The 27,232-nt window shown below is 33.8% G+C and overlaps 1 pseudogene; it reads left to right on the top strand.

The window, feature by feature from the left end:
- On the top strand, positions 1 to 27,218 carry LOC126690379 (putative calcium-transporting ATPase 13, plasma membrane-type; annotated as a pseudogene).
- The last annotated feature ends 14 nt before the right edge of the window (positions 27,219 to 27,232 follow it).

Below are 27,232 nucleotides of genomic sequence, written 5' to 3'. Positions count from 1 at the left end.
ATGTCAGCGGAGCTTGCCAATGACACGCTTTTGGCTTTGGTCAAGGCGTCTCACTTAGCAGTCGCGGATGTTGAAGATGCCAAGAGAGGGGAAGGAAGTAGGATTGTAAGAGGCCTTTGCTTCCCCGTTGAATGTCGGTCAAATGAGCTTGCACATAATTTAACATAATTTTTTATTTTATTAAACACAGTAACAACAACAATAAATTTTTTTTTTTATACCATTCCAAAAAACAATTTAGGCCGTAGAGGAGTTTGAGTAATGTTGTTTATTATTTTTTGAAATACGTGTGAGTGAAAAAGTGTGTGAAAATACGGGCACGTTTGATAGATCGTAATAGGCACTGTAATGTAATAGCTATTCCTATGGTTTACTTATTCAATAATTTGATTATGTTTTTATTATAGGGAATAGTCATTCCTTATGAATAGCTATTCTTTAAAATAAGGAATAACTATTCCTCTCTAAAAGGGTTGTAATAGCTATTTCTTAGTAGATGTAATAACTTCTAGCATTAATATATTTCCAAAGAAATAAACTTTCTATATTCACCTAACAATTATGGAAATAAAAAATCATCAAAAAATAACTCATCTCTCTAAAATTTAAAATATATTATTTTCTAGGAAATATAATTGTATGAATGAAATATTTCCTAAAATAGATCATAAGTTTTATTCTAATATTACAACTCATAATCAAACTAATGAATATGTTTAGTTATTCCATTACAACACATTTTATTCCTGGTAATAAAGATTACCATTCCTGTTGTAATCTACATTCAGTGTACCAAACGTACCCTACGTGCAATGTTGTTTAAAAACTGAAAACATGTTGCTAAAATGCTCTACCAAACGGGCCCAAAGAGTTTACAAAAAAGCTGGGTTAACCATACAGCAGTGAATTGGCATTCTAGTTGCCAAAATAGCTAGGCTAAAAACATCACTAATTACAAAATGGACACAAAAATAGAGTGATAGGTTAATCCATTCTAAGTTAAGCGAGACCAATCTGCCAAACATCACTAAGGGCGTATGAGTAAATTTATACAAACTCATTTTTTCTATCACTCTACTTTTCCACTCTCAACCAAACAAAGAGGAGAAAAAAAATTAAAATATTTGCTATCCTTCCACCATTTTCTATCGCCTCATTTTTCTACTTTTCCAACCAAACGAACCCTATGGAATAAAATTTGATTAAAACTTAGACTCTTAACCTCGATAGCTGCCTCAACCATTGCTTCCTGGATGGCGTTGGGGGTTGTTTCTGATATGCAGCTTGATAGGCAAAGACAACGATAATAATACTTTGGAGATGTACACCCAATTTTTACCCCTAATTTCACTTCTTCTTGATTTGTGCAATTATGAATGCTCAATAAAGAATGGTAAGACCATAGAACCAAGCAAAATGTTTTGAAATTAATTATGTTCCTACATTAATTATAAAAATAAATAAAAATAAATAAAAAAGTAGAATGTGTAAATTTTTTGTGATATAAAATGTGTTGGGTTTATTTAACTTAGGGGGTTAAATAAACCAATTACCCAAGTTGATTAATTAAATTCAATTCATGCAATGCTCCAATTATAAAGTGTTGGGAACAACTGTATCACCAAACCTAAATTTTATGTAGCTAAAAAGTAAATTATGAGGCACAATGATATGATCACAATGGGAAAAACATTGGTAGGAAAAACTCCAACAAATGATATATAAGTTACCATTCCTTGAAAAATTGACTAATAAAAATTGAGGTTACAAGAACAAGGAATACATTTGATCCCAAAATATCTACCTACAAGAGAACCTATTGAGTTATTCAAGCGCAACTCTAATCTAGTTGGACTACTTTTCTTAACAGCTTTCTTCGATGTGCACAACTCTCCAATCTATGATTGACTTCACCACAACAACAACTTAATTACATTAACCTTGGTGCAAAGTTTTTTACAGTAACACGCTCCAACGGAGAACTGGAAGTAGCTCAGTACCAAACCCAAGGTGCACAAGGTCACAATAACTTCTCTTAATATGCATGTATTCACTCTTTATAATGTTCGCTATAAAAAGAATATATTTTAATAGGTCATGCTAATGAGTGCTCTTAGGAGTAGGGCAATGATTAATAATCCATTTTAAGAAAGTTTTGACACTACTTTTATGGAAAATGAAAAAAGTTGTCAAAATATTAATTGTTTTTTTTTCTTTATTCATAAAAACTTTCTTTAAATAGATTGTTAACCAGTGCTCTGAGGGCATTCGTTAGCATTTTCCTATTTTGATTTATACTTTTAACTTTTAAGTACCCTGTGCATGAATCCCTATATATGCCAATTCATCATGGGCTGAAACATAAAAATTCAATTCAAAATCCCACAGCTCGATTGGTCAAGCAGGTATTGAGAATTACTAACTCTCAATGTTGGAGTCAAGACCATTAATCTTCACCATTAATCTTCACTATTTTGAGCAGATTACATTCGACTCTAAGTAAATGGAGAATGATCTTTTTACAACATTGAAATTTTTCTACAAAATGCAACAAACAATTCTCTTCTTTCTTTCGTTGTTTGGTATTTGGTGAAAGAATAATGCATTAAACAAAATAACAAAGAGAGTACATGACATCAGGTACAAAATATTAGAAGCATATATATCATTGCCTTACAACTAGCTTATAATTAAGATTTTATAAGTCTAAATTAATTGTAATTAAGATTTTACTACCAGTCTTGTTTAGAGCAACTCCTTGTAGCAGTTGGAGAATAGATGGAGGAATTGATAAGAGGTGGAGCTAGGAATTTATAATTGGGGGGCCAAGTAATAAATAAGAGGATTACAATTTTTTTTTCTTAATATATATCTATACTGTGTACAATTATCTAAAATATATAGTAGTATCATAAATACAAATTTTTTTTTTTGATGAATATCATAAATACAATTCAATATACAATACATGTTTTTTTTTTTTGTGATACATATATATATATATATATATAATACAATTAAATGGATTAATTTATAACTCAATATAGTTTTTAAATTGCCTATCGACCTAGGTTTTCAAGTTAAATTACAACACATTAATTATAATGATTAAGATAAAAGAATTTTATTAATAGGTTAAAACATGGCTAAAAATTAGACAACAATCATTGAAAAATGCATAAAAATAAATTGAATCAAAATATCTGGTAATATATTTTGTCAAATTTATAATAAGTTATTATATTTATATGTTATATAATATATTTATCAATTAAAAAAAATAAAGAATAGATGAAGACAAGCTAAAGTGGTTCTAAGACCATAATTATTTTATAACTTTTTGTCCTAACTTTATCATGTCAAGTTGTGAGTGGTCTTATATTATTTATATGTGAACTCACTATTTTTTTTCCACCAATCACACTTGACCATATCTTGTAATAAAAAAGTTGTGAAATAAATTATAGTAATATTTTTTTCCCGTACCACACCTGGGGGTAAACTAAACTACTAAAGTGATATATCAAGTTTGCTTTTGACGTGTATGTTTTTGAACCATACATGTGGTCGTTTCTTAATAGCTTTATCGTATTGGAATTAGAGAAAATAGTGTAGAAGTCTTGGAGTCTATAAATTGTATAGCACTAGTCTAAGTATCAATTACTTGAAGTAAAGAAGAGAAGGAGAAGGCAAATGGGACAGAGAGACAAAGGAGAAAACTGAAAGAACGTAAACTGCAAATCTATTGGCAGTGGCATCGGCGGCGTAATTATTTGAATATGAAGAAAAAAAAAGTGTGTGAAACATAGGCTCCTTCAATTGTTAATGAGACTTTTTTTTCTTTCAGAAAACGAAAAAGGGGCATTTTTTGAAATTATTTTTCTTTCTTCAGAAAATTGTTAAACCAAAGGAGTTTCTCTGAAAAACATAGGGAGGATTGGGGATGGCCATGGGTAGGGTATGAATCGGGTATACCCATACCCGACCCGAAAAGTTTACTCATGGATGCCCGATTATCATTACCTGTTAATATCCATACCCGAATCTTATCCGAATATATTATCCATGTATATCCATACCCTACCCGAAACCCGAAACCTTTTTTTTTTTTTTTTAATTCAAAACATTTTAACATAAAAACTAACTAATCTTAAAAAAGAAAAAACTAATCAATAAAAAAAATTTATTGATTAGTTTGTATCTGCTTCTTTCTCTTTCTCTTTTTTTTTTTTTTTTTTGAAGATAGAGATAGAAATTGTATTAGATAAAAAATTAAATAAAGAAGCAACATTTTCCTCTGTCTCTTCAGTTGTTTGTCAAGCAAATGGCAACTCCTAAAATAAATTTTGCAAAATTTTTTATTTAGAAAAATTAAAGAGAAAAGTGCATGTCAACAGGGAGAACAAAAGCATAAACTGTACAAGTTAGGATATTTTCCACTCAAACAGAACCCAAGAAAAAGGTCCACATCTCACAGCTCTTTTTGAAATTTCACATGCGAAATTTCTTTTCCTGTATCAGTGAAGAGCTTTTATTTGAAAAATCAAAGAGAAAACGACATGTCAACAAGGGGAACAAAATGCAAGAAACTTCTTCTCTCTCACACAGAGACTCTAAATCGATATATCAATAAGGGCAACAGAATATGGAAGCACAATTTTTTTTTTTTTTTTTTTCCGTTTAAACAGGCAAAACCTAGGAAATTTTCCACATCTCACCGATCTTTTTGAAACTTCAAATGGGCTTTTTTTACCATATTATTCAAAAAAAATCAATGAAAATAGGACAGGAGAACAGGGAGGAATAGAAGAGAACCGTATAAATTTGATAGTCTCCGTTGAAACACGCAAAACCCAAGGAATTTCCATCAAACCCAGATACCCACAGAAAAGATTTTTCTTTTGAAGCCAAACTAGTAAAAGAGGGAAAAAGAATGAGTCATTTACCTGAGGAAAGAGAGTGGTAGGAAGACCTAGTTGATTCGCAGAGACGAGGAACAAGAATCAAGCAAAAAATCGATGCCAAAACCAATAACTGTGGGTATATGCGAGAGACAGAGCCTTCCCAAAACGCCCAACCCAGAAACCAATAGAGCAGAAGCAGTGAGGAGATACAGAGAGAGAGAATGACTGTGAGGAGAGGCGGAGACTGGAGAGCTCTAAGAGAGAGAGGGTGACGGTGAGGATGGAGGCTCAAGTGAGAGAGAGAGAGAGAGTGTGTGTGTGAGTAAAAGTGGAGAGACTTAGGGTTTTTTTTTTTTTTTTTTAATTTTTTACGGGTCGGGTATGGATAATATCCATACCCTACCTGAACTATTCGGGTAATATCCATACCCTACCCGTTTAGGTTTTACCCATGAAGAACCGAGTATTACCCAAAACATTTGGATCGGGTAGGGTAGGATATCCATTACCCAATGGGTATGGCCATCCCTAGAGGATGGGGGGGGGGGGGGGGGGGGGTTCCAGAAGGCTACCTTCTTTGAAAAATATTCTAACATTTTGGGATATTTCATTTATGAGTGCATATATTTCAATTTAAAAAAAAAAAAAAAAATTTGGGGGAGGGGGGGGCCAAGGCCCCCTTCGGCCCCAACGTGGCTCCACCACTGAAATTGATGAGCATCTGGTGCAGAAGAGACTTTCCCTAGCCAAAACTTAGTCACCCTCATTTGGTTTAACATGAGAGTGCTTGTTTTATCATTACAAATGGTAGTAGCAGAGCCTATGGTCTTCCAAGTAGAGAGCTTCCTCAACATTGCCTGATCAAGTGTGAGCGTAAATATGGTTTGTGTATAAATATAGTTTTTTTTTTTTTTTTTAAGTAAATATAATAGGTTAAACAGCTATATGGCATGATTATGGACACGATATGCAATACAATGATATGGCATTTTTTTGAAAAACTAAGATACGATACGTTAATAATACAACAATTAATTAATATTTATTTTTAGGTATATATATTTTATATTTCAAATAAGTTATATTTATTTTGGATTTAAAAAATATGTAACAACAATGAAATGTTTGGAAATATATCTAAAATTAATTTTAAGACAATAAAATATTGTTTAAAGTATGAATAAAAGAGTTCAAATAAACTAAACACCCATAAAAAGAGTTCAAATAAACAATATTCAATATCAAAATAGAACAAGTGAACAATTGAATTAAAAAAAAAAAAAAAAAAAATTTCTTCCTGAGTGCGTACTTGGCACGTTTGTGTCCATATCAGATACGTGTCCACGATACATTAGCAATTTTACCGTGTCCATGCTTTCCAGTTAAACTATATGCTAAAATAACTCTGGAAGACAAGAAACAAAGGATCAGAACAAAGAAGTTCAAGTGGTGAAGCAAGGATGGAATTGTGGAAGACAAAAAACCAACTAAAGTTAAATGATTTGCGTGGATAGCCTACAAGAATCTCCTTCCAACTGATTTTAACATGGCAAAGAGAAGCGTTGTAGCGGAAAGATGGTGTGAAAACTGTAAACTATACGAAGAAAATATTGTTCATGCGTTATGAGGCTGTGAAATGGTGTGTGAAGCATGGTATAAATACCCTCCTAGAAAATAATCAATACCAGTACTAGTCTAATTTTGCATCTTTGGTGTGAAAGTGCTCGAATCAATAATGATGAAAAATCTAAGAATAACCAAATGTTCTAATTAACATATTAATTTTTTCTTATGCCAAACATTAACAGTTTATCTGTCGTTTTATTTTAAAAAATAGGCCAAAATACAAAACTAATTCTCTAAGTCTTACATTTTTTCATTTCAGTCTTCTTAATTTCAGTTTTGTCATTTCAATTTTCTAAGTTTCAAATTTTGTCAATTTAGTCCTTTGTTAAGCTTTGGTTAATAGTTGTTGTCCGCTAACCAAAACGACGCTGTTTTGGATTTTAAAAAATTTTTTAATTAAAAAAACTGAAAAATGTTAATTAGAAAAAGAAAATAAAGAAAGAAACCTAGGGGAACAACGTCATTTCCCTGCCAGGTTTGAATATGAACGACGTCGTTAATTTCTGATCTACTCTGAATTGATTCCATTAACTTCTTTGCTCATCGTCATGCTTCAACTGGAAAACCTATTTTTAAAAGATCTTCCAATCCTCTAAATTGATTCCATTAATTTCTTTACGTTGAAGCATTCAATTCTTAGAAGAAACAAAGCGGAGTCATATTGAGGAGAAAGACATAAGATGAAAATTGCTGACACCAACAATTTCCATCCAAAATATAACGACATTGACTAAATTGACACGACATTGACATGTTGGAGACTAAATTGACACACTTGAAATCAGCAATTTTCATCTAAAAGATAGCAGGCAAGGACTAAATTGACACGGAATTGAAAGGTGTTGAGGACATTTTTGTGACAAGGGCCAAAAATGCAAGATTAGCCCAAATCTCCCCTTGGGTTCTTTAGAAGTGATTATTTGTGGAGAATTAAGCCCAAAATTCTAAATGTATAATGAACAAAAGTTAATGGTGCTTGATGAGTCCAAAAAAAAAAAACATTAAGGTCATCCATTAATATGGACGACCTTGCATCATTAACAAACCAAAAGATGTAACCACTCAAGCACATTCAACACATTAATGGCGACCATTACTCAGCGGTCTTAAACGCCCATCAATACAATAACTGTTATACATGGGCAATAATCACCTCCAATTATGTACGACAGCTATCCAAATCACCTATAAAAGGGTCAATCCATCTCACTTGTGAAGGTATGTCAAAAGCTACTACTAAACACTATCTAAATATGAAAAATATGGGTTCATACTAACTTAAGCATCGGAGGCTCCCCCACCGGGCACAACCCAGTGGTCTATTCGATCTATCTTTCCTTTATCTTGCAGGTCCTATGAGATCGTCTAATGCTTCGGATTGCGCGAGTGACCCAAACTGACGATTTTGGCATTATCAGTTTGGCGCCGTCTGTGGGGAGGCGATTAGTCATCTAGCTCTTCCTATAACAAAGGGTTCACTCAGTTCAATCTAGAGTACCTCATGGGTTGAGACCCAATGATTATCTCTTCACTACATATATATTTCTTGTCCATGAATAAAATCTTTCTAGATTTTTCTTTGAATTCACTGGTTATATATGTATTAATAAATTGTTTATGATGGCAAATGGAATCGTGGCTATGGAATAACAATTTCAGGGAGATTCAATTTTGTAGGCTTCGAGTTCGATGGCGAAAATCTCAACAAACCCTCAAATGAAAGGCAATCAAAGAGGCAAGAAATTATGAGTTTGCGGTGAAGTATCTCTTATTTTATTCGATATATTAATACCATATATGAATAAAATTTAATAAGCAAACACCTAAAACTTTTGCTAAGGCCTAAATATGTGTATATATAATAATAATAATATAATTGAGGTCATGTGTCAGAATGTTATGCATGACATATAATTTCTTTTGATACATATTTGTATGTATCACAATGAATTTTTTGAGTTGTTATAAAGCCGTATGGATGATCTATTGTTAGTCAAAAAGGTTGCATGAATGATATATACCATGCTATATTGCTATATTATATAAGATGTTGCTTAAAGAGTTTATGTTGGACATAAGGTTTAAGAGTAAATTAGACTCTTTATTTAATTATAATATTTTAAATGGTTAATGGTCACTCAAATGGGAAATTTTGAAATTAATTTAATTTTCATTTGTGGCATAAACCGTTTCACTTTTTAAATTGATTGCAACGTGTTCATTGAGCCTTTATTTGTCAAACATTTTTGAATGTGTATATGCTGGAGTAATTAGTGTTGAATGCCATAATAAATTCTTTAATTGCATGCAAACATTATTTTTACTCTACACCATATGTTAGATGGTCCGGTGATAATTGAAATGTGAATTTTTAATGATAAGGCTCCATCTAACACCTATATATAAAAATATATATGATATGCTCAACATTATTAGAGAAAGAATGACTTAAGTCATTCCCATAAAAAAAAAAAAGGGTTAAGTCATTTCTCTAAAAACAGTCTTTTCTATGTACTCCTTAGTGAGTATTTATAAACACTATTGTACCTTTAAAATTAAAATTAAAAAAAAAAAAGTGTTTATGTGAAAATTTTAAATCTCATGAATATTTATGAACCCCACCAACTATGGTGTTTCTATATTGAAGAACCTTATATTGAGAAAAGTTCATGTGCCTTTAAATAATTGAGAATTTTATGTGGCACGTTTTTCATTTTAAATTTTCTCAAATAGGGGGTATTGAAATTGAGGAATATGAAGAAAAATAAATGATACCCTAATAATATCTTGGTTGATATTCATGGGTAATAAAGCCACAACATAAGGCCATCTCCCAAATTTATATGTGTATTTATTGGTGGCGAAAGTATAGTAGAAAATGCATAACATGGTTAGAATGCTATATAGTCAGTTATGCATGAGTTATTAGTCCGTCAGTTGGTTAATGAAACTATGTTTTTCAAGGAACAATTCCGAAAAGATTTAAAAGAAACCTTTAGGAATAAAATGCATGAATGGCATATTCGGCCTTGCACACAGAATAATTTTCAAAGTGAATGCAAGGTGGGATTGAGGTTGAAAGAGCCAAAGAATTATAAAATTTAGTCCTTACAAAATTACCGCAATAGTTAAGCATAAATCATTTTCAAAATATTATGAAATTTTGAATCTTAAAATGTTCCACAATAGAACGAACAAAATTTACTATTCAAACTTTTCCATGTATAAATATAAGTTGCTTTGGCGTTGAGAATGGAGAATTTAAATGGTTCCATCTATACCTAATCATGCCTTCGAGCATTCAAAGGGAAAAATGTGGGACTCTCCCAGTGTCACAATCCACATGTATGATTCAATAAAAGCGGCTATACAGGGACAATGTTTTTATTTTATGCTCGCACTAGTGACATCACCAAAGTAAGTACTTACTCACATATATGATATACGAGCAGAGCTTATTGCCTCTAAATACTAAATAGTATCAAGTTATTTCCACGTGATTCTATTAAACGGAAGGACATGTACTCTATATTAAGCTCATCATTTGAGAACAATTGAGATTATTAATTTGTTAGTATTTTTTGGAGCAAAATGAGTCTAGTAAAGCTTGACAAAATGGATCAACAAAAGGCTTGACATAAGAAAAATCATCCAGCTGAAAAAAGTTCATGGCATAGGCACAACTGTTGAGAATGTCGTAGAGGTTTTCTTGCCAAGTCAGGTCCCTACTTCTCTCATTTATATTATTATAGCATTACTTGCTTAGAATAGAGCAAATTATGATTAAAATATTTATATATATATAGAGCAAAATCTAAAATTATTTCAAACCACACTATGGGGAAAGATATCATATATTTCACCCTCCTTTTAGCGCCATATTTACGGGTCAGTTATGCGACACTTATTATTGCCCAACAATAGTTGCTATTGTTTAAATAATTTCTATGTTAAGGGCCAAGAGTTAGAGAACCATATGCTACATGGTTAAACATTTGTTGATAGATTGCATAGTCAACCAATGAAGGAAACATTTTTCATAAAAAGAAAGCAAAAGAGATGGTAGGCTATTTCTACTATTTTGCTACAAAACGGACATGGCAACCAATGTGCACGTGTGTGTCATGTGGGCTGCAATATATACAAGAATTTATTCCCTTATTTGTTTGCAATGATTTCCTTTCGTGAATTATATACAGCCATATCACGACCTTCTCTTATCATTTCATAAGGTTGCCATCCCTGTAAATATATAATCGACGAAGGTAAAATGAGACACAAGTTTCTCATAAATGGCCTATATGTCATTCACTAGTAGCCACCTTGGCTTGAGGTGCCAATATAGTTGATTATGGAATTTCATATCTTGAAAATATCATACTTAAGATGATGGTATTTTCCATATTTATCCCCCCAAAATTGAATTGCTATCACCTTGCACTATGAAATAATTTATCCAGTTAATTATCTCTTCATTCTACTCATTTTTTTTTAAAGAGTAGCAGTGTCTTTTTGGGATCACTCTATAATTTTATACATAATTTTCTATCATGAACATATTACCTCATCTCTATCCATACATATTCATAGGCATTGGTGTATAAGTTTCTAAATTTTGTTCTAATACATTAGACATGAAATTTTATAAAGATTTTCCTTTGGGACTAAGATTAAGTCCAAAGGAAGAAAAATACAGGTACAAACCATGACAGACCCTTCTTTTGGTCATCATCCAATAGCGAATGTACCTTTCATGTTTAAACGGGGGCAAACCCTCTGGATATATCTACATCTTCAAATAGCTGGAACAAAATATAGCAACGATGGTGCCTAGTTCTTGGGCCTTAAGGTCAGATTTAAAATTTTCTTTTCCTTTTAGCTCTCTAAGTATTTGCAACAACGTTTAAAGTCAAGTTTTAGACATAATGACAAATATCATTATTGTCAAATAAAAACCTAGCTATAAGTTTAAAATAAGATCATAACTGTTTACTATGATAAATATGATGATTGTTTATCATAATGGCAAATGTCATTAAACACACCGAATTCCAACACTTTTTAAAAAGTTTAAACACTTTGCCAAGTGTTATTTAGTTGCAGGAGAATAGGGTAATAGTTATGAAAACGATTGTTGGAAAGGCAAATTGCTTAATTACAAGATTAGTACAAACATGCACAATTGACACGGGCTAGATAATTTCTTGCTAAAATTAAAAGACTTGACTAGTAATATCTGCTCTAGCTAGTGCGACCTATTTTAGACTTTTGATCTCTAGCCGATCAAATGATCTTAAGTCCATCCATTTCTTTTATTATTCTACTATCGCCAAAACCAAGAAAAAAGTAGAAATGATTGAATTGCCTATAGAGCATGTGCTTCATACATAAAACAAGACAATTTTATTTGATCGCATGGCATTAAGTGTGACTTTAATCCTCACTAAGTTTTTATACTCTTACATGAAATGATATTGGTTGGACATAAGCTATATCAATTCACCCAAAATTTTGTATAATATATAAACCTATAAGAGGTTTGCTAGATTACTAGCTTCAGATATGCAAAAAATAGATATTCCAAATTTTCTAAGGGAATGTCATAATTTGACGAAGAAAAACCCTTAAGAAGAAAATAGAGATATAGCCAAAAGTTCTGAAAATTCCATCTACATCACAAATGCCGAGTTTAACTCCTATAAATTATGGAGTTGTACAAATCCAATGAAGAAGAGCTCTATAAGTTCAATGATGAAGATTTCGTCAAGAAGACTACAACAATGAAAAGATCGAGGTACGTACACAATAGTATTGAGATTTAAGGTCTTCCATTGAGGTAACTCATTTCTTTCTTTCTTTTTATCCATGAGATCATTTTACTGAAACTAAATAAATATCAAGCTTGCATGATTATTACAATGTGTATGTAGAACATGTTGAAAATATTGCTATAAAATTGTTACAATTATCACAATTAATATGACTATATTATTAGTAGTATATGTTTCATCGTCATGAATCTGAGAAGTTTTATTAAGTTTCCTAAACTTAAATTCTAGATGATCGTGTTCCCAATATGTTCATGAATTTAAGTCTCAATAAATTTCCGCTATCTCCATCAACTCACCAAAATCTTCTTAAATTGCTCTAAAAATCATATACTGTGCAAGCACCTAACAAAGACCAGTTTAAAGAAGCATATAGTCAAATAGCTTCAATTTTTATACTTCTTTATGATTCATATAGAATACACTTTGTCTTGTATAGCATGCAATTGCACATTTGTACATCGTCATGCAGCTAGCACTATTGAAGTGACTTAAGCATACAATTAAAGAAGAAGGAACAGGAAATTGCTATTACAAACGGCAATGACCATAGACGTCAAAGCACACCAAAAAAAAAAAAAGGGTTCCAATCGCGATAGAGCATTCCTCTAGTCGCCAACAAATGAGAATTACACTCTTCATGTTTGAACGGGGGCAACAACATGGCCTAGTTTTTATGCCTTCGAAAAATCGAAGGCAAAAGAGATCTAGGCCTTACACATGAAGTATCATGTTAAGCTTAAGAAAAATCTTGAAAAGAGAGGAGCTTGTCATCTTGAAAAGAGAAGAGTTTGTCAAGAAGATTCCAACAATAAAAAGATCAAGGTATGTGACAAAATAATGTCGTCATTTAAGGTAACACATTTATTTCTGTCTCTTTTATATTCGTTTATAAAAATTTACACCTAGTAAGGTTTCATGCAAACATGTATGCATTACTAGATAGATCACAAAAGAGATAAAACTCTAAGATTACAAGGAAATAAGAAAAAGGTCCACCTAGGCTATTGGTAGCTTATTATTTATATATGAATTGTTCTAAAATTCTTGTTTAACCAAGCCTTGGTAAGTGCATGTGCTACTTAATGCAGATATCAACATGGCCTCAAGAAGGTCCAAAACGACATAGCGTCAAGGAATCTTTCCAGCAATAAGTGACAAGATTCCTTAAATGGATGTAAGTCACCAAAAAATGGCTAAGTGATAAGATTCCGCCAAGACGGATGTAAATCACCGACAAAGCCTAAGTGACAATATTCCTTAAGTGGATGTAAGTCACCAAAAAATGGCTAAGTGATAAGAGTCCGCCAAGACGAATGTAAATCACTGACGAAGCCTAAGTGGCAAGATTCCTTAGATGGATGTAAGTCACCAAAAAATGGTTAAGTGATAAGATTCCGCCAATACGAATGTAAATCACTGACGAAGCCTAAGTGACAAGATTCCTTAAGTGGATGTAAGTCACCAAAAAATGGCTAAGTGATAAGAGTCCCCCAAGACGGATGTAAATCACTGACGAAGCCTAAGTGACAAGATTCCTTAAGTGGATGTAAGTCACCAAAAAATGGCTAAGTGATAAGAGTCCCCCAAGACGGATGTAAATCACTGACGAAGCCTAAATGACAAGATTCCTTAAATGGATGTAAGTCACCAAAAAATGGCTAAGTGATAAGATTCCACCAAGACGGATGTAAATCACTGACGAAGCCTAAGTGACAAAATTCCTTAAATAGATGTAAGTCACCAAAAAGAAAAATGGACAAGATTCCGCTAGATTGATGTAAATCGCTGACAAAGTCTAAATGACAGCTCCGAAATTGGATGTAAGTCACCCAAAAGTGGCTAAGTGACTAAATACCCTTAGACGAGTGTAAGCAAACAAGGATTCTCACACAAACGCAAGAAATCAAGAATATCAAACACGACAACCAGAAAATGAATAAAGGAAGAAGCATCGATGTGATAAAAAATGGTCGTCCAAAGAAATCACCTTATTCTTCAGCAGTGATAAAAAATGGCCGTCCAAAGAAATTAGCTTGCTCTTTAGTAGTGATAAAAAATGATCGTCCAAAGAAATTAGCTCACTTTCAAGATCAAGCTATGATCCCTCGAACGTCCAAAAAGACCTTCAAAAGGTCGTCATAGAAATACTAGCATTCCTAAAGAAGAAAGTAGTTGAAGATAAAGAAGCCTGAATCTAAAAAGGTCAAAAACATTCCCTAAGCCTGACTAGCATAAAGCAAAATCAGACTTGGGAATGGGGGGGCAACTGATGAGTCCAAAAAAAAAAAACATTAAGGTCATCCATTAATATGGACGACCTTGCATCATTAACAAACCAAAAGATGTAACCACTCAAGCACATTCAACACATTAATGGCGACCATTACTCAGCGGTCTTAAACGCCCATCAATACAATAACTGTTATACATGGGCAATAATCACCTCCAATTATGTACGACAGCTATCCAAATCACCTATAAAAGGGTCAATCCATCTCACTTGTGAAGGTATGTCAAAAGCTACTACTAAACACTATCTAAATATGAAAAATATGGGTTCATACTAACTTAAGCATCGGAGGCTCCCCCACCGAGCACAACCCGGTGGTCTATTTGATCTATCTTTCCTTTATCTTGCAGGTCCTATGAGATCGTCTAATGCTTCGGATTGCGCGAGTGACCCAAACTGACGATTTTGGCATCATCAGTGCTTTAACAAGAGAGAATGAAAATGCCAATAACAAAAATGCAAAAAAGTGCATAAAGACAATACGTCCGAAACTTTGACTCACAGTCATCGAGAAGATGAAATTGAGAGAAGTTGTGAGGAAGAGAGGGAAGGTTTCCCTATACCCATATTTCTACTCCTAAACTTCAAAATTATGAGAATTTTACATGGTTGAATTAGCTTTTAGTCTCAAGTTTCAGCTCTGTGGGGGAAAACGTGGTTGGTTGATTTTTGAACTAAAGAGAGAGTTTTATATAGAGTTTCGAGAGTTGCTAATGATTGGGTTTTTGGTAGTAGAAGAGGCTTTTATCCCCATGACACTAATTTGGTGTCTTGGCTTGGGTTGCTTTTGTTTAGGGAAGAGTTTGATATACTTTTAACATGATTTGGGAAATACTTGATTAAACTCTCATTGGCTCCACCCTTTCAGTTGTTTCAGACCATTGGGAGGCTCACCTAGATGAAAGCTAGCAACTGAAGTTGGCCAATGAGAGCCAACCATTTTTAAAGGAAAAAATAGTTCGGACAGAAATTTTGGGCCACAGTCAACCAGAGTATAAAAGCTATTTTAGGGTGGGAATTTTGGATACAAGACCTCCTCCATGAGCCTAAGGTGCTACCAATATCCCTTACCCACTTAATAGCACGCATGTATTGTACTCATGCAAAAGGTTTGAAAGAAATCGACCCATACCCTCCAAACCACACTTTCTCAATATCCCCAATAAGTTGCATGGGCTTGGGCTTGAGCTATGCTTAAAAGAAGAAAATAAAATATAATATATGAAAGGAGCCCACAAGGAAGTCGGGCTTGGTTGAATCGAGCTTGTAGAAAATGTGTCGCGAAAATGGGTATCAACAAAAGGATATAGACCAAATTGAAATATGGTGTAAATGATAGAGGTCAAATACATAGTTTACCCTAAATGCTACTAACGTGAAGGAAGGGGTGTGCATGGGTCGAGTTGAATGGTTTTTTCAATCCAACCTATCACATGGGTCTAACTCAATCCACATGGGCCGGGTTTAACAATTTTTTTAACTAAAAAAAAAAATAGCATTAGAACAACAACAACAAACTGTATTACAATTTACAAGTGTTTTTTGTCCCCATGCCATCTTCTAAAAATTCTAAGCATAGCACCGTAAGCAAATAATCAAACCAAATGAAATTTAAATAATAAGAACAAGGGTAAAAGAGTAATTAACAATATATGTGTGTGAGAGAGAAACAGTGTGTCCGATTCGGTTAGTCAAAGTTGTCAATCCTGAATTTACTTACCCAAACCAATTGGAAAAGGAGTTCTTTCTTTTAGGGGGTATCTCCGAGAAATTATAAAATTCTCATGGTAGACCACGTCATTTGTCCACCATTCTAGTAAAAGACTCTCACCTATTTAAAATTGTTGAATCAGTATTCAGTTTTTATTTAAAACTCCATAATTTTAAACAAGTGGAAGTCTTTTACTAGAATGGTGGACAAATGACATGGTTCACTATAAGGACACTTGGGGTGGCAAAATCAACCCAAACCCATTTGCCCACCCAAACCCACCCACTTAAATTAGACCTAAATTCACCCAATTATTAACTAGGTTAAATGGGTATTAACCCAATTAAACTCAATTAACATTAATGTTTATTGGATTTTAATTGGGTATCCAATTGACCCAATTATGATCCAACTATCATTTCTACAAATCACCCAACTCTAAAATGCCCTAAAACCACTAAAATTACCAAAATGCCCCCTCAACCTAAAAAATGACCAAAATAACACCTAAACCTAAAAATGACCAAAATACCCCTAAAACCTAAAAAAAGACCAAAATACCCTAAAATTACCAAAATAACCCAAAACTTACAAAATGACCAAAATACCCCCAAAACCATAAAATTGACCAAAATACCCCCAAACCTAAAAATTACCAAACTACCTCCTAAAACCTATAAATTACCAAAATACCCCCAAAACCCAAAAAATGACCAAAATACCCCCGAACCCCAAAAAATGACCAAAATACTCTCGAAACCTAAAAATTACCAAAATAACCCCAAAATCTACAAAATACCCCCAAAACCATAAGATTGACCAAAAGACCCCCCAAACCTGAAAATTACCAAAATACCCCCAAAACCTAAAAATTACCAAAATACCCCCAAAACCTACAAAATGACCAAAATACCCCCCAAAACCATAAAATTGACCAAAATACCCCCAACCTGAAAATTACCAAAATACCTCCAAAACCCAAAAATTACTAAAATACCCTCGAAACCTAAAAATTACCAAAATGCCCCCAAAACCCAAAAATGACCAAAATACCCCCACCCAAAAATTGACCAAAATACCCCTAAAACCCAAAAAAATGACCAAAATACCCCCGACACCCAAAAAATGACCAAAATACCCCTGACACCCAAAAAATTGCCAAAATACCCCTGAAACCTAAAAATTACCAAAATACCCCTGAAATCCAAAAAATGACCAAAATACCCTCGACACCCAAAAAGTTACCAAAATACCCCCGAAACCTAAAAGTTACCAAAATACCCCTGAAATCCAAAAAATGACCAAAATATCCCTAAAATCTAAAAATGTCTAAAATACCCCCAAAACCTAAAAATTACCAAAATCCCTCTGAAACCTAAAAAATGGGCAAAATACCCCCAAAGCCTAAAAAATGACCAAAATACCCCCGAAACCTAAAAAATGACAAAAATACCCTCAAAACCTAAAAAATGGCCAAAATAACCCCGAAGCCTAAAAATTGATCAAAATAATCTAGAAACCTAAAAATGACCAAAATACCTCCTAATCCTAAAAAATTACTAAAATACCCACGAAACTTAAAAAATGACCAAAATACCCTCAAACCTATAAAGTGACAAAAATACCCCTAAACCTTTGAAATTACCCAAATAAACCCAAAACCTCTAAAATGGCCACAAACAACCTGAAACCACTAAAATTACCAAAAATACCCTGAAACCCCTAGAACGACCAAAATACCTCTAAACCTATAAAACGACCAAAATACCCCTCAAAATATCTAAAATGACCAACATACCACTAATCCTATAAGATGAAAAAAATACACCCGAAGCCTCCAAAATTACCAAAATAGGGGTTTGGGGTATTTTGGATGTTTCGAGGGTATTTTTATTAAATTAAAGGTTCTAAGAGTATTTCAGTCATTTTGTAAGTTTTGAGAGAATGTCACTACTTTTTTAGGTTCTAGGGGTGTTTCGTTAACTTTTAGATTTTGGGGCCATTTTTTGTAATTTTCTAGGTTTTGGAGGTCCTTTAATAACTTTTTAGGTTTTGGGGATATTTCAATCATTCTTTAGGTTTCCGAGCTATCTTAGTCATTTTTAGGTTTAGGGGGTATTTTAGTCATTTTTTATGTTTAGGGAGTATTTTGGTCATTTTTTAGATTTCGAGGATATTTTGGTCATTTTAAGGTTTAGGGGTTATTTTGGTCACATTTAGGTTTCAGGGGTACTTTGGTCATTTTTTAGGTTTCAAGGGGTATTTCAGTTAATTTTTGGGTTTCGAGGGTATTTTGATCATTTTTTAGGTTTCAAGGGTATTTTGATCATTTTTTGGTTTCTAGGTTATTTTGGTCAATTTTTAGGCTTCGGGGTTATTTTGGCCATTTTTAAGGTTTCGGGGGTATTTTGGTCATTTTTAGGTTTTAGCGTTATTTTGGTTAATTTTTAGACTTCAAGATTATTTTGGTAATTTTTAGGTTTTGGGGGTATTTTGGACATTTTTCGGGTTTCAGGGGTATTTTGGTCATTTTCTATGTTTCAGGGGGTATTTTGGTAATTTTTTGGTTTCGGGCGTATTTTGGTCATTTTATGGGTTTTGGGGGTATTTTGGTCATTTTTTGGATTCCTGGGGGTATTTGGTCATTTTGTAGGTTTTGTTATTATTTTGGTAATTTTTAGGTTTTAGAGGTATTTTGGTCATTTTTTAGGTTCTGGGGGTATTTTTGTCATTTTAAGGTTTTTGGGGTATTTTGGTCATTTTTTGGGTTTTGGGTGTATTTTGGTCATTTTTTAGGTTTCGGAGGTATTTTGGTCATTTTTAGGTTTCAGGGGTACATTGGTCATTTTTTGGGTTTTGGGAGTATTTTGGTAATTTTTTGGGTTTCAGGAGTATTTTGGTCATTTTTTGGGTTTCGGGGGTATTTTGGTCATTATTTAGGTTTCGGAGGTATTTTGGTAATTTTTAGGTTTCGGGGGTACATTGGTCATTGTCTGGGCTTCGGGGGTATTTTGGTAATTTTTTGGGTTTCGGGAGTATTTTGGTTATTTTTTGGGTTTCGGGGTTATTTTGGTAATTTTTTGGGTTTTGGGCATATTTTGGTCATTTTTTTTGGTTTCGGGAGTATTTTGGTCATCTTTTGTGTTTTGGGGGTATTTTTAGATTTCGGGGGTATTTTGGTCATTTTTTGGGTTTCGGGAGTATTTTGGTCATTTTTTGGATTTCTGGGGTATTTTGGTTATTTTTTGGGTTTCTAGGGTATTTTGGTCATCTTTAGGTTTTGGGGGTATTTTGGTCATTTTTTGGGTTTTGGGGGGTATTTTGGTAATTTTAAATTTGGGGTATTTTGGTCATTTTTGAAGATTTTAGAATACTTTGGTCATTTTCACTTTAGTGGCATTTTGGTAATTTTGATAATTGGGTAATTGGGTGGGTTGGGGTTTACCCATAATAATTGGGTTGGGTTGAATTTGGGTTAGAAGCAATTAATTAAATGGGTTTTAAATGGGTAAATGGGTTTTATATGCCTAATCCAATTATGCCTACCCCATACCCACCCAAGCCCACTCATTTGTCACCCCTTTAAGGACTGTATAATTTCTCGGTATCTACTTCATTTTTTCCGTAACAATTGGCGGAAGTTATTATTGAATTTGGAAGTTGAACTAATGTTGACCACTTTAATTATTTGCGTGAACCTTACTACAGCAATATCTTTCAACAAATTCAAACATTTCTAGGTAGTGACAAAATATTAAAAAAATCATAATTTTCTTATTGGCATAAAAGGAAGTCATAGCATCGTTTTCTAAGAAAAAATTTGGTAAATAGAAGCTCCTTCCTGCCCCAACCTAAGCTCTATGGGTGTTTTAGAGTAAAAATTTGAGTTTACTTAAATGAAACGAGTAATGTATTAATTTGTGAGTGTTATGTTAATTTGTTTTTGGACAAATCTATTGTTTATTCTATTTTAGTTAAGAGGGGAAAAAAAGTAAGGCTTTTTTAAAGAAATATCTAAGACAGACTAGCTAAACATTTATACGTGATTTGGAAAATCATAATTAATTTTTATTTTATCATCCACATTTTTTTTTTCTTGAGAGAGATTTATAGTCCACATTTGAATTTATACAAGACTAACTTCCAAATAAAACAAAAAAAAAACACTAGCTTCATATAATTTATTATCAAGAAAACTAATTGTAATGCAAGTTAACTTATTTGAATATGTCATAACATATTCCAAATCTAATCAAACTAATTTGAATGAATCACAACTGACTAGAAACACTGCTTATACAAATAATTAACTAATATAAATAAGCCACGTAACATTCCTTTTCCTCTAAGAAAATACCATTGAACTCCAAATATGATATAGGTTCTAAAATTTCAACTCGTGTCGTGTGGACTGGTCTTCAATCACATCAAAATGAACTCTCACTTCGTGGTTTTGGGGAAGTATGAAATGATCGAGTTGTCTCAATTAGTTTCTTTCATGTTCTAGAATATTTTTAAGCAGTTTTTTGCCCCATTTTCTAAACTAATTAGGGAAATGTCCATATTTTGTAACTTGATTTGAGATAAATCGAGTTTAAAAAAAAAAAAAATTCTGGAGCCCTATAGCGCCGTTTTTTAGGACCTATAGTGACGTTTTAAGGACCTATAGTGGCGTTTTGTAATTCGACTTCCATGAAATCGAGTTATAGGCAATTTTTTTTACCTATAACTTAATTTCATAGAGGTCGAGTTACAAAACGCCACTATAGGTCCTAAAAACGTCACTATAGGCTCCTTAAAAAGGCCTCTATAGGGTCTAACTCGATTTATCACAAATCAAGTTTCAAAAGATGGACATTTCCCTAATTAGTTTGGAAAAGAGGGCAAAGAGCTGCTATTTTTGCCCGAAAAGGGCATTTGGCAATTTTTTCTCAAATTGAATTGTCCAAGAGTTCCGACCATTGCCCTTTCTAATCTCAATTATGAATTTGATTTGACACTATTTTGTTACAAGCTTATGTATGGTGTGGATCAAGTAATGGATTGTGATTGTGAGTGGTTCGGATTAATAATTCTCTATTTTGATTAAAAGAAATAAAACGAGTAAACCTTTTTTCGTGGGATATCTGATGAATATGAAAGGTTTCGTGTTTGACTTGCAAAAGCGAAGGCGTGTATTGTATGACTTATGACTTTTTTTTTTTGAAAGGGGTATGACTTATGACTTAAGACATCCTGATCCAAATGTAAAATATTAGTAAATAGGAGGAGCGGGGGTTGGCCCTCAAATGAAATAGCAACGCATCAGTCAAGAAGCTGTATAGATGTTTCATCTTACATAATGTGTGTTTGGATACCGTTTATTTTGTTAAAAATTGAAACTGAAAATATTTTACATTTGAAAATTACTTTACATGTTGCCAAAAATAGCCTAAGAGAGAAAAAGAAGAAACTATAGAGTGGAGAGAGAGAGAGAGCCATGACAATAAATGAATAAATTTTTTTGAAGAAATGAATAAGCAAATGAAATACATAAGCTACGGTGCCTCCTAAATTTGGACAAGCACTGAAGTAGAATCTCATTTTGCAGGTTCATTAATAGGCGTGGGTGTTTATTTGGGCTTCATTGGCTAAATGGGCATCATGCTATTTTTTATGAGTTGATGTGAATGCAAGTCTAAGGTTTCATTTGTTTTAGGCTGGGTTTGATTCAATGGAAAATATTTTTTAACTGTAAAATATTTTTAAGTATTTGGTTGCATTTTCAAAAATACTACAAAATTTGTTTTTACTATTTCTCCGCATTTTCTCATCTTCCAAGTACACATAATTTAAAAAAAAAAAATTTTAGAATAAAAAAATAGTGATTGGCAACCAGAGACCAAGGACATTAGTAGTTGAGTGGCCACACAATGGGGAGGAATGGAGGTTCGGTTAATGAGCTTTGGTGAGACAGAAAATGTTTTTATGGCAAATGAAATTAATTGTAAACAATTTTTCACTAGAAGTGTCTTTATTTTACGGTTAACTGAAAAACAATATAAAGTTGACCAACAATTATTGTTATCAAAAATTAAAAAAAAATAAAAAAATCAATTGCCCTAAACACTACAAAAAATATATATATATATCCAAGTGTTTGGTTGCATTTCTAAGAATGCTTTGAAAAACATTTTCAAGTGTTTAAGGTTGGAGAGAGAAGAAGGTTTAAAGGGAGAAAGACGAGGGAAGAAGAGACGGAGATTGACGTTGAAGATTTGAGACTTAGTACAATGGTGTTGTGTTTGTGTTTCAATTCATTTGATATTTTATTTGTAATCTTTTGCAAAGGGTTTTAGACTTTTAGATAAAAACCAGACTTGTTTTGCACTTTGTGACCCGTAGAAGTTTGGTAATCTAAAAACTCAAGGAACATAACAGTCCTATAAGCCCAGACACTCAGAAGTACTATTATCCTAAAATCCATAAAGTTTGGAAAACCAAGATCATGGGAAGATTTTGATTTTGATTTTTTTTTTTTTTTTTTTTTTTGAGACCATTGTAACTCACCCTCCCAGGTGTGACCATAGAAGCACTCCCCGCTAAGGAATATTAGATTGAACCATAGCTACTATGATTCGGGGTGACCACAGATCATGGTAAAACTTGAGCGACATTCATTTGAAACTTGAGAAATATTAGGCCCCGTTTGGTATGACAACTCAAACACATGTTTTCAGTTTTTAAACAATATTACACATATTTTCACACTTTTTTACTCACACGTATTTTCACACATATTTTTAAACAATAAAACACATGTTTTAAGTGCATGTACCAAATACCCCTTCTTTTCCAGTCGACCATCAATTTCAAAACATTTTTGGGGAAACACAGCCCAGAAGGGTGTAGAAAGCTTCCGTTTGCTTACCTGGAAGTGGAAGGAAAGTAGGAACCTTGAGGGTATAAAAATGATGGTACTATGGTCTATGGGTTCACAACCCAGCGCGTTGATTGATCAATTACTTGAGAGCGTCGTAACTGCCCGACACGTTTTTGGTGACCGAATTATTCTGTTACTGTTACTGTAGGTGACCAAATTTTTCTGTTATTGTTACTGTTAGGTGACCGAATTTTTCTTTTTCATATCTTTTTTTCACATAACAACTTTTGAGTTGCTTAGTAAGAAAGGGGCAGAAACCCGAATAATTAGAGGCTATTTGGATTGCAAATTTTGATAACTCAATTCTCAATTTACATAACTCATAACACAAAAATGGTGGGACCCATAGCAAAAAGATTGTTTGGCAAACGATAACTCTGTTTCCATAACTCTATTTCCATCACTCAATTCTCTGATTTTTGAGTTATGAGTTATGGAAACTGAAAATACATTTTGGCTGTTTTCAGTTTCCATAACTCATAACTTAATGGCATTTCCGTAAATAAACACACATGGAGGGACCCACAACTGCAACTTTTGACCACCTTTTGATTTTTTTTTTTTTTTTTTCACTTGTTCGGTCTTCAGTTCTGGGTTTTTTTTTTTTAAGTTTCGGTGAGTTTGGGTACTGAAAACCAAAAAAAAAAAAAAAAAAAAGCTGCACCGGCTGACAAGTATGGGCCCACAAATAGTATGAAAAATATTGAGTGATGGAAATTGGGTGATGATGCCAAACAGGTGTGAAAAATTGAGTGATGAGTGATGAGTTATGAGTGATGAGTGATGAGTGATGGAAATTGAGTAATCAAAAAGGTGAAGTCAAATAGCCCCTTATGTTCCCACATTCCATCTCAAACTTCGGAAATCTACGTACCTTATAAAAACCACCACCCTCTCTGCAACTTCAATTCTCATATCTACTAGCTAGCACTATATTCGATCTCCACATATCTCCATTCTCCTCTGTTCCATTTATATCCATATTATCTATTGAATGCTCGAAATGTGTGAAAATACAAGAGCTTGTTTAGACCCCCAATTCAAATTATGGCTTGATTAATTTTACACTAACTTAATACTAAGTGTGGAATAGTGTAAACGCAAGCAAACAAACAAAAGAGCTACTCTAATTCATATTTAAAGCAACACAACAGTAAAATGAAATGAACAAGAGTAGGGAAGAGAGATGCAAACACAGATAACACCGAAACGTGTTATTGAAGAGAAAACCGAAGAACTCGGCGAAAAACCTCTCCGCCGCCCTCCAAGCGGTAATTGATCCACTAGACAATCAGTTGGGATATATTGGTAAGCAAGAGACCCTCCAAGCCTAATCTACCATTTGTACCTAAGCCCTCCAAGCTCCTACTCCAACAAGACTTCTCGGAACCATGTCTTGTCTAGCTCTCCAGATCCCGCAACAAGTTCCATGTTGCATCTACCAACCTTGGCATCTTCCAATACTTCCCAGCAACACCAAAAACACTCACTACACTCTGAAAATGTGTGGATTGTGTTTGGGTACAAATCTCCTCTCAAGGTATGATAATGGGAAAGGGAAGGAGAAGAGGCTACAATTAATTCTCACTAAGGATGAGTAGCTTTCTCTCAAAAAGATGGGTGTGTGTGTTGTAGAAAACCTATCTAGGGTTTTTCTCTCTGAATGGCCTCTCTTACATTTGTGGGTAATGAGGGTATATATAGTATGGGTGAAGGGTAAGGAATTCACACATAAAAATCCTCCAGGCAGAATGTTTCGCAACTGTCTCGCGGGAAGGCCTTACCCACGAGACACTCGTGAAAACGACAGCCTAGCACGACTCTTCAGCTTCCAGTCATGTGCTCCTCACATGCCCTTTCGCGGCTTAGCTTCTCGTGAGCTTCTCGCGAAATCCACTGATTCTTCATTTAAGCTTGAGTCTTCACCAACTTAATACTAAACCCAAGACAATAAAATTCCACAAAATACAAGGAACAAAATTAGAGCAAGTACAACACTATTTGTCATGGAATAAAGCCAACATAAAACATAGTTGTAAATCACAACTTTACAATCTTGCTTTTCTTCCTCTTGTGATTACTACTACATTATTGTTAGTTCCTTGCTTTCTTAAATATCATCATTTTTTTTTACTCCTATTATGCTTTGCAAACCATTTCAAGGATATTATCCTACAAAACAAGGACCGCATTGAGTCTTTACTTGGTGCACAACACTCCCTTAGCACACCCAATAAAAGATGGCACTCCGCTTTTGTTTCCATATATTGTTCTAGAGCCCTTCTATCCTTTTCAAAGATTCTCTACTCCAAAAAAATCTCAAGGTTTCACCTTCTCCATCTTTCGTCATTTTGGATCTCAACCCAGACATTGGGTTCAAAGTTGATCAACCAACACTCACTAACCTTGTAAAAGATAAAAAGATTGAAAGACTCCAAAACATTGGAGGGACTGATGCACTAGCAGTCACTCTCCAAACAAACGTTGAATGTGGGATTCATGGCAGTGATGAAGACATTGCCCGCCGACACGATGCTTTTGGCTCAAACACATATAAAAGACCACCTACAAAGAGCTTCTTCCATTTTTTTGTGGAAGCCTTCAAGGATCTTACCATTCTCATCCTTCTAGGCTGTGCTGTACTTTCTCTGGTATTTGGCATTAAAGAGAATGGAATAAAAGAAGGATGGTATGACGGTGGAAGCATATTTGTTGCTATATTTCTTGTCATTGTTGTTTCTACCATTAGTAACTTTAAGCAAAACAAACAATTTGACAAGTTATCCAAAGTCAGCAACAATATTCACATTGATGTGAGGGCTGGTCGGCGTCAACTATTTCAATATTTGAAATTGTAGTTAGAGATATCATTTGCTTAAAGATTGGAGATCAAGTCCCAGCTGATGGGCTATTCTTAGACGGGTATTCACTGCAAGTGGACGAATCTAGCATGACAGGGGAAAGTGAACATGGAGAAGTAAATTGCAGTCATCCATTTTTGTTTTCTGGTACTAAGGTGGTTGATGGCTATGCTCAGATGCTTGTCACTTTGGTTGGGATGAACACAACATGGGGCGAGATGATGAGCTCAATTAGTCGTGATACCAATGAACAAACACCTTTACAAGTTCGGCTCAACAAGCTAACTTCATCAATAGGTAAGGTTGGTTTGGCAGTTGCTTTCCTAGTTCTTGTAGTCTTGTTGGTTCGATATTTCACAGGGAATACTAAAGATGAGAATGGAAATAAAGAGTTCAATGGCAGCAGCACCAAGGTTAATGATGTACTAAATGCTGTGGTGGGGATTGTAGCTGCTACAGTTACTATAGTCGTGGTTGCAATTCCAGAATGTTTGCCTTTGGCTGTGACACTTACGCTTGCTTATTCCATGAAAAGAATGATGGCTGATCAGGCTATGGTGCAAAAGCTTTCTGCTTGTGAGACCATGGGCTTAGCCACCACCATTTGTACTGACAAAACAGGCACCCTCACGCTGAATAAAATGAAGGTGACTAAATTTTGGCTAGGGAAAGAATCTTTTGTACCGGCTACTTTCTCATCAATTAATCCATATATTCTCAAACTGGTCCAAGAAGGAGTTGCTCTAAACACAACCGGTAGTGTTTACAGACCTACTTTAGGATCTGAAATTGAGTTCTCAGGTAGTCCCACTGAACAAGCAATTCTTTCATGGGCTGTTCTGGAGCTAAACATGGAAATGGAACTATTGAAGCAAAGCTGTAAGATTCTTTACGTTGAAGCATTCAATTCTCAGAAGAAACGAAGCGGAGTCATAACAAGGAGAAAGATAGACAACACAATCCAAGTACACTGGAAAGGAGCCGCAGAGATGATTTTGAAAATGTGTTCAAGTTACTATGATGTTTTTGGAATTATGAAAGATCTAGATGATGGTGAAAAGATGAAATTTTAGCAAATAATTCAAGG

The sequence above is a fragment of the Quercus robur genome, chromosome 6, assembly GCF_932294415.1.
Source record: "Quercus robur chromosome 6, dhQueRobu3.1, whole genome shotgun sequence".
Taxonomy (NCBI): domain Eukaryota; kingdom Viridiplantae; phylum Streptophyta; class Magnoliopsida; order Fagales; family Fagaceae; genus Quercus; species Quercus robur.
Note: the sequence above shows the minus strand (reverse complement) of the source record. Positions and strands in the feature narration are given on the sequence as shown.